Raw genomic sequence first — 13,428 nt, 5'->3', positions numbered from 1 at the left:
CAGATAAAACCCCTTTGATGGCAAAAAAAATGAAGAGGAACTAAAGAACTTCTTGATGACGTTGAAAGAGGAGAGTGAAGAAGCTGATTTAACACTTATCCTTCAGAAAATTAAGATCATAACATCTGATCCCAACACTTCATGGCAAATAGATGGGGAAAAAGTGGAAACAGTGACAGATTGGATTTTCTTGGGCTCCAAAATCACTGCAGATTGTGACTTCAGCCACAAAATTAAAAGACACTTGTTCCTTGGAAGAAAAGCTATGACAAACCTAGACAAATGTATTAAAAAGCAGAGACATCACTTTGCCAACAAAGGTCAGTATAGTCAAAGCTATAGTTTTTCCAGTAGTCATGTATGGATGTGAGAGTTAGACCATAAAGAAGGCTGAGTGCCAAATAGTTGATGTTTTTGAATCATGGTGCTGAAAAAGACTCTTGAGGTCAGCAAGGAGATCAAACCAGGCAATCCTAAAGGATATCAACCCTGAATATTCTTTGGAAGGACTGATACTGAAGCTCCAATACTTTGGCTATGGGGATGCGAAGAGTTGACTCATCGGAAAAGACCCTGATGCTGGGAAAGATTGAGAGCAAGAGGAGAAGGGGGTGACAGAGGATGAAATGGTTGGATGGAATCACTGACTCATTGGACTTGAGTTTGAGCAAATTCGGGAGATGGTGAAGGACAGTGAGGCCTGGTGTGTTGCAGTTCTTTGGGTTGCAAAGACTTGGATATAACTTATCAACTGAACAACAACAACAGCAGCAACAATGACATATTGATATACGTTTATAAATTATTTGAGTTTTAAGTTGTAAAGAGAATTCTTAAGACAAAATTGGACTTTAGCACTTATTTGCAGAATTTGTTTATTGATATGTTAGTACTAGTGAGTGTATATTTATTTGACTTTTTTTCAAATGCTTCATAAACAAAAATGATTTTTTGGCATTCAGTATGAATTTCATAAACTGAGTTTCTATTATGTTCTTATGTCATCTGACAGATGGTATATTATTATTGCCTCAACTTATTATTATTATTTGCAGAGCGATACACTAGTATTAATAAGAATGAAATACCTCTAATTTTTATCCAGCAAGATGATATTGTAGAAGAGGAATCATCTGATATAATACATTTTATATATTGCAGTTTTATATACACACACATATACACAAATATATTAATTGGGATATAGACACAGATAGAAAGATAGAGGCATTCAACTCATCCAAAATGGATTTTGTCATTTAGGATTTCACCATAACCAACTAGACGTGTGTCAACTCTTTCATAATTTTATGCTGCTCTCCTCTAAATACTTATTTTTGTATTTATTTAATGAGAGTGCTCGGAGAAGGCAATAGCATCCCACTCCAGTACTCTTGCCTGGAAAATCCCATGGACAGAGGAGCCTGGTAGGCTGCAGTCCATGGGGTCACGAACAGTTGGACACGACTGAAGTGACTTAGCAGCAGCAGCAGCAATGAGAGTGCTGACATCTAGGAGAAACAGAAAACATTTTGAGTGTATGTATACTAACTTTCTAAAGATGGAATTTTGAAAAATATTTGCTTATTTGAGCAGTTCTTTGTTGAATAATTAACATAAATGACAATATTTTCAGCATAGAGGTCAGTCTGATCACAATACATACTGAGCACAAAGTGTAAATCAGTGTGAAATGATTTTAAAATGCAGATTAGTAATTAATAAAATTAAGGTATAACTCACTGAAGGTGAATCCGCTGAAGCTTTTTAATGGATAAAAGCATACACTGTGTGTAATATACCATTGAGTTAGTGATTCCTGGTTACTAAAATCAGCACTTATTTGCCATTGAATAAATATATGAATTCAATTTATGATTGAAAGCATTAACAGTTACTCCTAAGTAAATTTCAAAAATAGATTTCCTAAAAATCATTATAAGAGATTTCAAAAGTCACTTAGGACATATTCTTATGCAATGAGAGAAAGACATTTAATCATTCCTGGCAGGAGATCCAATAGCCATTAATTAAACAAATTTTTTGACAGAGCTCATATCTCATAAGTTTGCTCAGTATCAATTGTGAAGAACTCAGTAAATAGAAAGACAGTCTCTATATTAAACCCAAATCAACATCTCAGTAGCTTCTAACATTCAGTAATTTGAGCAGCATAAATATGATCTCATATTCAGGGGCCAATAACCACTTAGTCTATTCAGTATTTACTTTCTCAGTGAAAATGTTCCCAGAATGAAATATATATATATATGTATATATTTATGTGTATATGTATATTTTGAAAAATAGTTAATTATCTGAGCTATATATATATGCTTTGTAACATGAGCTTCCCTAGTGACACTAGTGGTAGATAATCCACTTGCCAAATAGGAAATAAAAGAGATGAGAGTTTGATCCCTGGGTCAGGAAATACCCTGGAGGAGGACATGGCAACCCACTCCAGTATTCTTGCCTGGAGAATCCCTATGAACAGAGGAGCCGGGCAAGCTACAGTCTATGGGGTCTCAAAGAGCTGGTCACAACTGAAGCAACTTAGCATGCATGCAGAATACATATATATATATATATATATATATATATTTATCATATAGGGTTTATAGATTTAGAACTACTTTTATTCTCTATCAAAATGTACAATAAGGATTGGCCAAGAGATGAAATTAGTACATATTGATAATATATGTGTGAGGTATATGTATCTGTGAGTATTTTCTTTTCCAGAAGTTATCTTAGTGAAAGTTTATTTGGAATTTTCAAGTAAAGTGTTCACATTTTAGATGATTCCATCATCATATAGAGAATTTGTAGAGTTTTTCTTTCAATTGAAGTGGAGGTGTATTATTAGTTAATTTAAGAAGATATATAGAATTTTATTTCAAATTGATGTAAGAAATAAATATTGAATACTTTAATTGCCAAATATATATGTATACATATATGTACCTCCGCTGGATCATGGAAAAAGCAAGAGAGTTCCAGAAAAACATCTACTTCTGCTTTATTGACTATGCCAAAGCCTTTGACTGTGTGGATCACAATAAACTGTGGAAAATTCTGAAAGAGATGGGAATACCAGACCACCTAACCTGCCTCTTGAGAAATCTGTATGCAGGTCAGGAAGCAACAGTTCGAACTGGACATGGAACAACAGACTGGTTCCAAATAGGAAAAGGAGTGTGTCAAGGCTGTATATTGTCACCCTGCTGATTTAACTTCTATGCAGAGTACATCATGAGAAACGCTGGACTGGAAGAAACACAAGCTGGAATCAAGATTGCTGGGAGAAATATCAATAACCTCAGATATGCAGATGACACCACCCTTATGGAAGAAAGTGAAGAGGAACTAAAGAGCCTCTTGATGAAAGTGAAAGAGGAGAGTGAAAAAGTTGGCTTAAAGCTCAACATTCAGAAAACTAAGATCATGGCATCTGGTCCCATCACTTCATGGAAATAAATGGGGAAACAGTGGAAACAGTGTCAGACTTTATTTTTTGGGCTCCAAAATCACTGCAGATTGTGACTGCAGCCATGAAATTAAAAGATGCTTACTCCTTGGAAGAAAAGTTATGAGCAACCTAGACAGCATATTCAAAAGCAGAGACATTACTTTGCCGACTAAGGTCCATCTAGTCAAGGCTATGGTTTTTCCAGTGGTCGTGTATGGATGTGAGAGTTGGACTATGAAGAAGGCTGAGTGCCGAAGAATTGATGCTTTTGAACTGTGGTGTTGGAGAAGACTCTTGAGAGTCCCTTGGACTGCAAGGAGATCCAACCAGTCCATTCTGAAGGAGATCAGCCCTGGGAGATGCTAAAGCTGAAGTTCCAGTAGTTTGGCCACCTACTGTGAAGAGTTGACTCATTGGAAAAGACTCTGATGCAGGGAGGGATTGGGGGCAGGAAGAGAAGAGGACGACAGAGGATGAGATGGCTGGATGCATCACTGACTTGATGGACGTGAGTCTGAGTGAACTCCGGGAGTTGGTGATGGACAGGGAAGCCTGGCATGCTGCGATTCATGGGGTCACAAAGAGTCAGACACGACTGAGTGACTGAACTGAACTGAACTGAACTGAATTAATATTCGTTTATAATTTATATAAACCATCCTGGATAGTTTTTATTCTAAAAACATAATTTAGTAAATAATACACAATAATTCACCTTCCATTTTCTAAAACTAAGAATATGTTTATCACTTTGAGAATTAACAGAAAATGACTATAGTATTACTTCTATTGATATTTCTCCCTTGCTGAATCTAACTAAGGTAGCATTGAGAAGATATTCATAAAAAATAAATTTATAATTCTTTTTAATAATTTAGTAACTAGGTAGAATTTTTGTACCAAACATACTGAAATTAGAGCTATTTTAGATAAAATATGTTATCTATTACTTGCTATCATTTCTGGATACATTGATTTTTATATAAGTGCACTAACATATGTAGATATAGTGATACATGTAAGCCTGCCGTCTCAAGGCAGAAAGTATCAACTGCTCACTAATATCTCTCCTTCCTATACATACAGCCAGACTGCAGTTACCAGTCTCCTTTGAAGTATGGCTGTAGGCCTGCACATGGAATGGTATGTGTGTGCTGTGTGTGCTCCCAGGCCTCTGCCATTAAAATTTTGTACACATGCTTCCCCAGGCTCACTTCTACTCAGAAGACATTCATAGTCTCAAGATGGCAATGTTAGCATGTTACTGATGCTTGTAGAGTGTACATCGTAATCCATCAATGGCCTTGAGTAATCCTTTATTGTTACATGTTAAAAAAATTTCCTGTGTTGTAGGCAACTGAAATGCAACATTTAATCCATACTATAAAGTTAGTGGGAATAATGAGACCTACATGGTTATCTAGAGATATAAAAGAAGACATAAGTGTATTTGCTTTGGTTTTACAAAGTTTTCTTGCCATGTGACATTGTGAAAGTAGGAATAAGACAAACTTAGTGAAAGTGAAAGTTGCTCAGTCGTGTCCAACTCTTTGTGACCCCATGGACTATACAGTTCATGGAATTCTCCAGGCCAGAATATTGGAGTGGGTAGTGTTTCCCTTCTCCAGGGATCTTCTCAACCTGGGGATCAAACCCCGGTCTCTTGCATTGCAGACAGATTCTTTTACCAGCTGAGCCTCAAAGGAAGCCCAAGACAAGCCTACTTACAATCTTAAAGACATAGAATAAGTTTTCAGTGTCTGAATGCATAGGTTTAGAAGATTTACAGGCATTGGCCACTATAGAGTTTAGCATGACAATTCAACTGTCTTAGATTATTTTAAATTTCAGTTACTTAAGTCAAGTTATATAATTAAGATATGGTCTTAGAAAAATGAGTTTTGTTTGAATTGTAAAATATTTTTATTTTTTAAATTTTGATCACTATTAATATTATTTTGACAATACAAAATGATAAAGCTGATCTAAAGATTTAAAAACTAAAAATCAAAAGCTCAAACTCCTTTTAAGTCAAGTTTTGCAAAATGAAAATTTATCATGTCTATGCACTGTGCTGTGCTCAATTATGTCCAACTCTTTGCAGCCCCATTGACTGTAGCCAGCAAATTTCCTCTATCTATGAAATTTTTCAGGCAAGAATACTACAAGGGATTGTTGTTTCCCTTTTCAGGGGATCTTCTGACCTGGGAATCAAACCGATGTCTCCTGCATTGGCAGGCAGATTTTTTACTAATGAGCCATCAGGGAATCCCAAAGGGTACATATGAGGAATGTACATGAAGTTCAACAATAATCTGAAATGGTATGCATCAGCATATAAATAATGGACCATATAATTTTCATTTTTACTCTTTCATTTTGCTCACAGTCGTGTCCAACTCTTTGCAACCTCACAGATTGCAGCACACCAGTCTTCCCTGTCCTGCACCGTCTCCCACAGCTTGCACAAACTCATGTCCATTGAGTTGGTGAAGCCATACCTTCTCTTCCTCTGTTGTCCCCTTCTCCTCTTGCCTTCAATCTTTCCCAGCATCAGGGGCTTTTCTAATGAGTTGACTCTTAATATCAGGTGGCCAAAGTATTGGAGCTTCAGCTTCATCATCAGTCCTTCCAATGAGTATTCAGGATTGATTTCCTTTAAGGCTGACTGGTTTGATCTCCTTGCAGTCCAAGGGACTCTCAAGAGTCTTCTCCAACACCACTGTTCAGAAGCATCAATTCTTCAGTGCTCAGCCTTCTTTATGGTCCAACTCTCACATCCATATACTGCTCTCTCATTAGCTCAACAAATTATTATTAAGCTTCATGCACATCCCTGCCTTGTGCATGAAGGAAGGGTGAACGTGTCTGGAGGTGGACAGCATGAAAAATTTTATCAAGAAAGCAATATGTTAGATAGCTTGAGTGACAAGTCTGATCTGGAGACTTGCAGAGGGAATATATGCCTTTAGGTAAAGAAGAATGTATTACTCACCATATTTGAACAAAATCTTATGTGTTTCTAAATGGTTAGGCATTTTAAGGAGGGATGGGGAAATAAGCTAGAAAATTAAACACGTTTCTGATATTTAGGGCCTTATGTTACATGGCAAACAGGTTTAAAGTCATCTTACAAAAGAGAAAATAGGGTAGGGATATAGGTGTATAGAAGATCCCCTGGAGTAGGAAATGGGAACTCACTCCAGTATTCTTGCCTGGAAAATCCCATGAATAGAGTAGCCTGTCAGGCTACAATCCATGGGGTCACAAAGAGTTGGATACGAATGAGTGCACACACACAGAGATGTATTAAAGGATGCAGTCTCTTGTTCAGGGCTTTAGGAATTTAATATGGTGAAAGAATAGAAAGGGTTCCCTCAGGATATGTCATGAGGAGGACACTGAGGAAAAGCGCCAAGCTTTACAAAGACAAGGAAATGGCAAGTAGAAACGCCATGGACTCTATTTTCCATACACAAGTTTATTAATTTGGGGTACATTTTAGTTAGGTATGGCAATATTTTTGCCTTTTTAAATGTTTCATCATAACAGATTACAAATATAGAGAAGAAAGTAATGAATATTTGTTTTTATACATTTGAAGTAAGTTAAGCTGTGGTTTAAAAACTGAAATTCTATCATTTGGAAAACATCTTTCAAACAGTGACACAGTTTCCAGATTTATTGCTTGGGTTCTGTTCACATTTCTTTTCTAAAACTCCATTTACTATGGTTTCAGTAAAAATCTAGTCCCAGCTGAAACTTGGTATACCAGATATCAGCTCTGGAGCAATGGCTGTTTTTACCAATTTTCCAGGAGATTGATTTAGATTATGTTATATTTTATGACTGCAAAAGAACAAAACAGAAAAGGATTCAGTATCTGGTGATTTATTCCATCTGTATGTTTAACTCCTTTATTTCTGTCAGTCCATAGTACAATTACAAATAACACATACTGAATATAATCAGTATATGCTTATGATGTTAAGAAATAAAACATTGTGGCTATTAACCAAAAAAAAAAAAAAAAAAAAAACCATACTGAGTAAGAATACCTCAATTTCCTTCTTTGTCTTTCCTGTTTACAATTTCTAGAGGCATATTTTGACATCATACATGGCAATACACTCATTTTGAGGTCTGATGAGAGTTAAGCCCTGAATATATGACCCATTTGAAACTTTATTAGAGCTTATTTGACTTATTTTTCTTTTCTGATTTATTAAGATACAGATTTAATATTAAAAAGCAAACAAACAAACAAAAAAACCTGGTATACCAAAAGCCTTGGTGTTAAGGCTTGGTCACTGAAGCCTTAATTACTCAGCCAATTCTTACCTTTGGGGACAGTAGATATTCCATCTGGAAAAAACAGGGTTGGCAGATTGCCCAAGCCAATTTAGCTAGTGATCACTTCTAGAGAAATCAGTAGGGGCAAAGCCAGAGTAGGCAGTTAGCACAGGTCTAAGTGGATAATGTACAGAGAGAACAGGCCTGTTGCAGAAGTTGGGACACAAAGGTAAGTGCTGGTCCAGACAACCTTAACACAACACAATCAGAATCATGAGAAGGACTATATTATTAGTCAGCAGACAACAGTGAAGCTTGGTATTGAATCAAAGGCTATACACAGCATTCTTAATATTTCTTTCCCTAGGCAGAACTTGGCTTGCACTGACATATCTAAACTCCCTATAGGAGTCAAATGGGGACACCTGGATGGTGAGGACTTTAGCTGAGAACAAGAATGAAGAATGACATATCTATGGTTCTTGAAATCTCATCACACTAGTGATGTTAAACTTACTCTACAAAATGGAAATTATTGATTGGAAAGTAACATGTTTAAAAATCGTTCTAAGTATATGCAGTGATTGCTTTGAGTAAAGCCTAGTGTAGGGTGCTATGCTCTTGGAAATATATGCTTGACACTGAGAATTTAAGTAACCAAGTTGACACTTGAAGTGTCTTCATGTGGGACCATGTGTCTCCCAGCTGGACAGGAGGTGGTTGGAAAATATTCTATTTTTAAACTCCTATTTCCCTAAGACACCTAGCATGGTGTCTGGTATATCATGAATTCTCAACAAAAACTTGTCAGTTGAATCAAATTTGGTAGCATATACTACACACAGAGTGAGACATTTTATGCTTTATTTCTCTAAATATATGGCTAAGTATGTGTGCTCTTTAATAGCCATGCTGGGGAACTCTCCTGGATTTTTAAGAGATTAATAAACATCATTTTGATGTAGACTTTTTCTGTTAGTACTTTTTCTATAGATATAGTGAATTATAATAATAAAAATCATTCAATATATAATACTCTCTTAATAAATGGAATTTTATAAAATGATGTTAATATGTATAATTATAGAACATTGTTACATACAAAAGACTGATGAGCCACATATTTAATTTAATCCAATAAAACTTAATGGGCATCTATATATACCATGCTATGTATAAAAAACTGTAGATAATATAAATATTTATGGAAATAAATATAAAGAGATAATCCTGATTTGGTAAAATTTTAGGTCACATGGATGAATTAGGAAAAATGCAAACACAATGCAGTCATTATTTGCTGCATTTTAATAGTCTTTTAAAAGTGATTATATAATAAAATATGCTTTTTATCATTATTTAAGCACCCTAAAGTTTGATATAAATTATTACTCACTGGGGATCAATTTAAAGATATTTGAAAATGTGACCACCTGGCAAGAAGTTATGTGACCACCTTTACAAATATCATCTTTATAAATATCACCTTTCTAAATATCACACTAAAGAAAGGAGCACTATTAATACAAGTATACATGAATTTCTATTTGGTTCTGAAATGAATAATGTCAGATAAATTCAATAGTACTAGTGTTATTATGTTGATTTGGTTTAAAACTAATTAATAAACAACTTATTAGCTATGCCAGTAACCTTTGTCAGAAATCAGTATAAAATTCGTCTAAAATTCTTCACGTGATCATCTTAGGAATTTTTATTTTACTTAGTATGAATCTCAAATATGTGTGTATGACTGATGAACTATTTAGAAACCAATGGTATATTGGGAAAATAATTTTTCTCATGCATTAAGTCCTATTTAATGATTCTTACTCATTGGTTACTGCTTATTTGCAGCTAAAATTAAATTCTCCAGAGGGCAGGGTTTTGAACTCTTAAGTCAACTCACCATTGGGTGGCAGGCACCTAATGACTGATGAGGTTTGACCTGAGTAGCTGCTTGGCTCATTGGCTCTTTTAATCTCTATGGTGTGTGAGCAATTACCTTTCTTTTATTCTACACACTCATTTGTTCACTTAATTGTTCCTACGGTAAGGTTTAACAATTTTTTTCAATGAAATATTTGAGCTTTTATTGTTTAAAAAAGATATTTGGATAACCATGAACATTCTGTGTTTCCAAACTTCTATTTTTTTAAAGATTGAATTCACTTCAACCAACAATATTATATTACAATTCTTTATTCAGGTTCAGTATCAATGTATGGAATTTACTCTGTAGAAAGTAGGGATTATTTCTAAGTATCTACTACCTTTTGTGTTCATTTGGAAACCATAAGGTAACATGACAATAACTTCATGGATCACTCATTGAGTATTTCAAATAATTGTTCAATGAATGTTACTTTGTTAAAAAAAAATGTGTAGCATGTTTCTAAATCTTTTATGTGAAACAGTGTCTAAACATGACACCCTTTTCTTCTTTTCTTGGGCTTTTCTCCCTTAAAGGATCCCATGGAGATTTATCGAAAAGGACTTCTTAATTCATTTCTTTTTCACTATGCTGTTATCATAAATACACAATTTGGCTCTCAACTTCAATTCAATAGTCATTCACTGAAAACCTCCCGTGTAGATAGTGATGATGCAGAGTGCTGAGATGAGCAAGACAAGGATCCTTCTCACAGGGAATCCTTTGAGTTATAGGACATCCCTCTTTGGATTTTAAAAGGTTTCTCTTTATTCTTTCATACTTAAAGTGCTGTGATAAAGTGAACTGCAGATGGCATCCTATTTACAAAATTGAAAAGATAAACGCTGTGGGGTGGGATTTGTTTAAAATGTTCAGTCCAGTGAAAATCTCCTCAGGCAGCTCTGTGTTTTTTGACAAATGAATTATCAAGGATATTTACATGATAAAAAATATCTTTACTAATTGTGTCACTTTCTTCCTTTTTGGGAATATGTTTTCAGGTCTTGAATATATATTCATATATTCATTTCGCTAAGATATATTCCTTATATTTTCACTCAATTATTATCTCCACTTAACACTCAGCAAACTGGGGTGCACAACAAGTGATTCACCTAAATTCATATGGTAACCCAAAAAGCTTACATTACAATATAGGTATTCTACTTTTCAGAGCCTAAATTTTAGTCAAGACTGATGGCAATTATAAAGCAACTCAAAAAATTATAGGATTTGGTAATCTCAATCACTTGAGACCTTTCAGACAAAATATTTGGTTTCTCATCAGGATTCCAAATACAAAATATTTTAGCATATCATTGCAGATTTGTTTTAAAGTACTTTGTATGTAACATGATATTAAAGTTCTCATCATAATCCAAAGATAGAAATGAATCAGGAATTATTATCCACAGGAAACCTAACCTTATATAACTGCCTAAAGCAGATCTTTGATACCAAAACCTGTGCTTTTAGCCTTACTCCACACAGATAATTTAAATATGAATGTTTAATATCTGTATGTATCAGCTTGTATATGTAATTATATTATATGTATATGTAATATATCAGGTTGACTTTGATAATATTATGTAGTTATATAGCTTATATATGTATATATATTATTCAGTTTTATGCATATGTTGGTTAATGTATGCATCACCAGAGTCAAGATGCAACAGTTCTATCACCACAGTGATCCCCTGTGCTCTGGTTTTATAACCACACTCATGTCCCTTCCACTTTCCGCCACCTCTTACTAACCTTAACCCTTGGTAAGAATTAATCTTTTCTCTAGCTCTATAATTTTAGTTATTTCAAGACACTATATAAATAGACTTAATCTTAATTTATTTATAGAGTTTTTGAATGTATCACTTTGTATATTTTCTTAGTAGTTGCCTCAGGTATTGAAATGCTGTACATATATGACTTATCACAGTCTACCACTTCTGATAAAGTATGAAAACATTACTTCTTTAGATCCCTTTGCCCTACCACTTTTTATTTGCTTTGACTAATCCATCTTTACATGTTGAACACTGCATCAGTTGATGGTATAATTTTTGCTCAACTATCAATAACTGGGGAAACACAGAAGAGTAGTCTACATTGTATTTACCCTTTTTTTTTTCTGTCACTTGTTCTTTCTTCCTTCTTAATGCTTCACATTTTTTTTCTTTTCTGTTTGAAGAACTTTAACTTTTCTTTAAGACAGATCTGCTAGAAGAACATGTTTTTTAGTTTTCCTTCTTCCAAAAATACATTTATTTCCCCCTGGTTCCTGAACGGTGGTTTCACTGGATAAGAATTTACTCTCGATATTTTCTTTCAGCACTTGAAAATTGTGCCACTGCCTCTGACCTCCATAATTTCAAATGAGAAATATTAACATATTGTTATTTGAATTGGTTCTTATAGGTAATCTGTCTTTCTCTGGGTCTACTCTTAAGGTTTTATTCATTTTCTTTGGATTTCAGAATTTTAATTTAGCTATATCTTGACATAGACTTTTGGTTTATCCTATTTGAATTTACTCTTCCTCTTGATTTTTTTTTCCTTTGCCTAAGTTGTGAAGTTTTTGACCATTATTTCTTAAATTATTTCAGCCCCACTCTCTTTCTCTTTTGCAACTCATATGGTAACAATGTTGGATACTGTGTCATTTTCCCTCAGGTTTCTAAGATTCTGTTTCTTTGTTTGTTTTCCAATCAGTTTTCTCTCGCTTGTTTGGATCAGGTGAATTATATTTCTCTATCCTTAAGTTCACTGATTATATTCTCTGTTGTCACCATTGTACTATTAATCCAAGCCAGTGTGTTTTTATTTTGATTATTGTATTTTTGACTTCTATAATTTCCTTTTAGTTCTTTTTAAAATACTTATTTACTTTGCTGAGATTTTCTATTTTGTGTTGTTACAAGATAATTAGCAATTGCCTGTTAAATTTATGATGACGTCTTTAATTCTTTTTGTCAGATAATTTTAACATCCATTTCAACTCAGTGTTAGCATCTGTTGCTTAGTTGTTCTCATTAAAGATTTGATTTTCCCAGTATTCGGTGTGACCAGTAATTTTTTTTTTTATCAGGTCCTGGACAGTTTGGCTATTATGTTAGGAGAATCTGGATACTATTTACATCTTCTGTTCTATATAGATTCATCACACAGATCCTAGCTTACATTTGTGGGCTATGGTACCACTGACAATTTAGTTTTCAGAGACTTTGTGGTGCTATTTGGTCAGTTTGAGCAGACCTGGGAGTTATTTTCCCTGGTAGTTGTACCAGTCTTATCAAAGATCACTTCAAGGGGTGGGTAATTGCTTTAGAATTGTAATAGAATTATCCACTGCCTGTGCTGTCCAACTGACTGCTGTCTCTCAGTAGGAAAGGGAAGGGCTTCCTGATGGCCGCCCAAAGGAGAAAGAAATTACGTTCCATGGCAGCGGTACTTCCACTTGATTCCCCTTGGAGGTGGCCTCATCTCTCCCAAAATTCTTGGTGGGAATCCCATTTGATCTGCGATAAAAGCAAGTCCACCTAGGCCAGAGAAACTTTCAATATGCTTAGGTTCATTGTTGCTTTCCTAGAAGGAAATGAGCAGTCATAGTTTTCCTAATTTTATCTGTGCGTAGAAGTTAATGATTTTTTTTTAATAGCTTTTCTTGGTACTGGCAACTCTTGAAAGACTGTGAAGGAAAGCCATTTTTATCACCATCAATATCTAC

The 13,428-nt window shown here is 34.6% G+C and overlaps 1 protein-coding gene across 1 annotated transcript in view; it reads left to right on the top strand.

The window, feature by feature from the left end:
* The window catches only part of CADM2 (cell adhesion molecule 2), a 294,605-nt gene that overhangs the window by 78,339 nt on the left and 202,838 nt on the right, over positions 1-13,428 (top strand). The window lies entirely within an intron of this gene.

The sequence above is a fragment of the Oryx dammah genome, unplaced genomic scaffold, assembly GCF_014754425.2.
Source record: "Oryx dammah isolate SB20612 unplaced genomic scaffold, SCBI_Odam_1.1 HiC_scaffold_2, whole genome shotgun sequence".
NCBI lineage: Eukaryota > Metazoa > Chordata > Mammalia > Artiodactyla > Bovidae > Oryx > Oryx dammah.
Note: the sequence above shows the minus strand (reverse complement) of the source record. Positions and strands in the feature narration are given on the sequence as shown.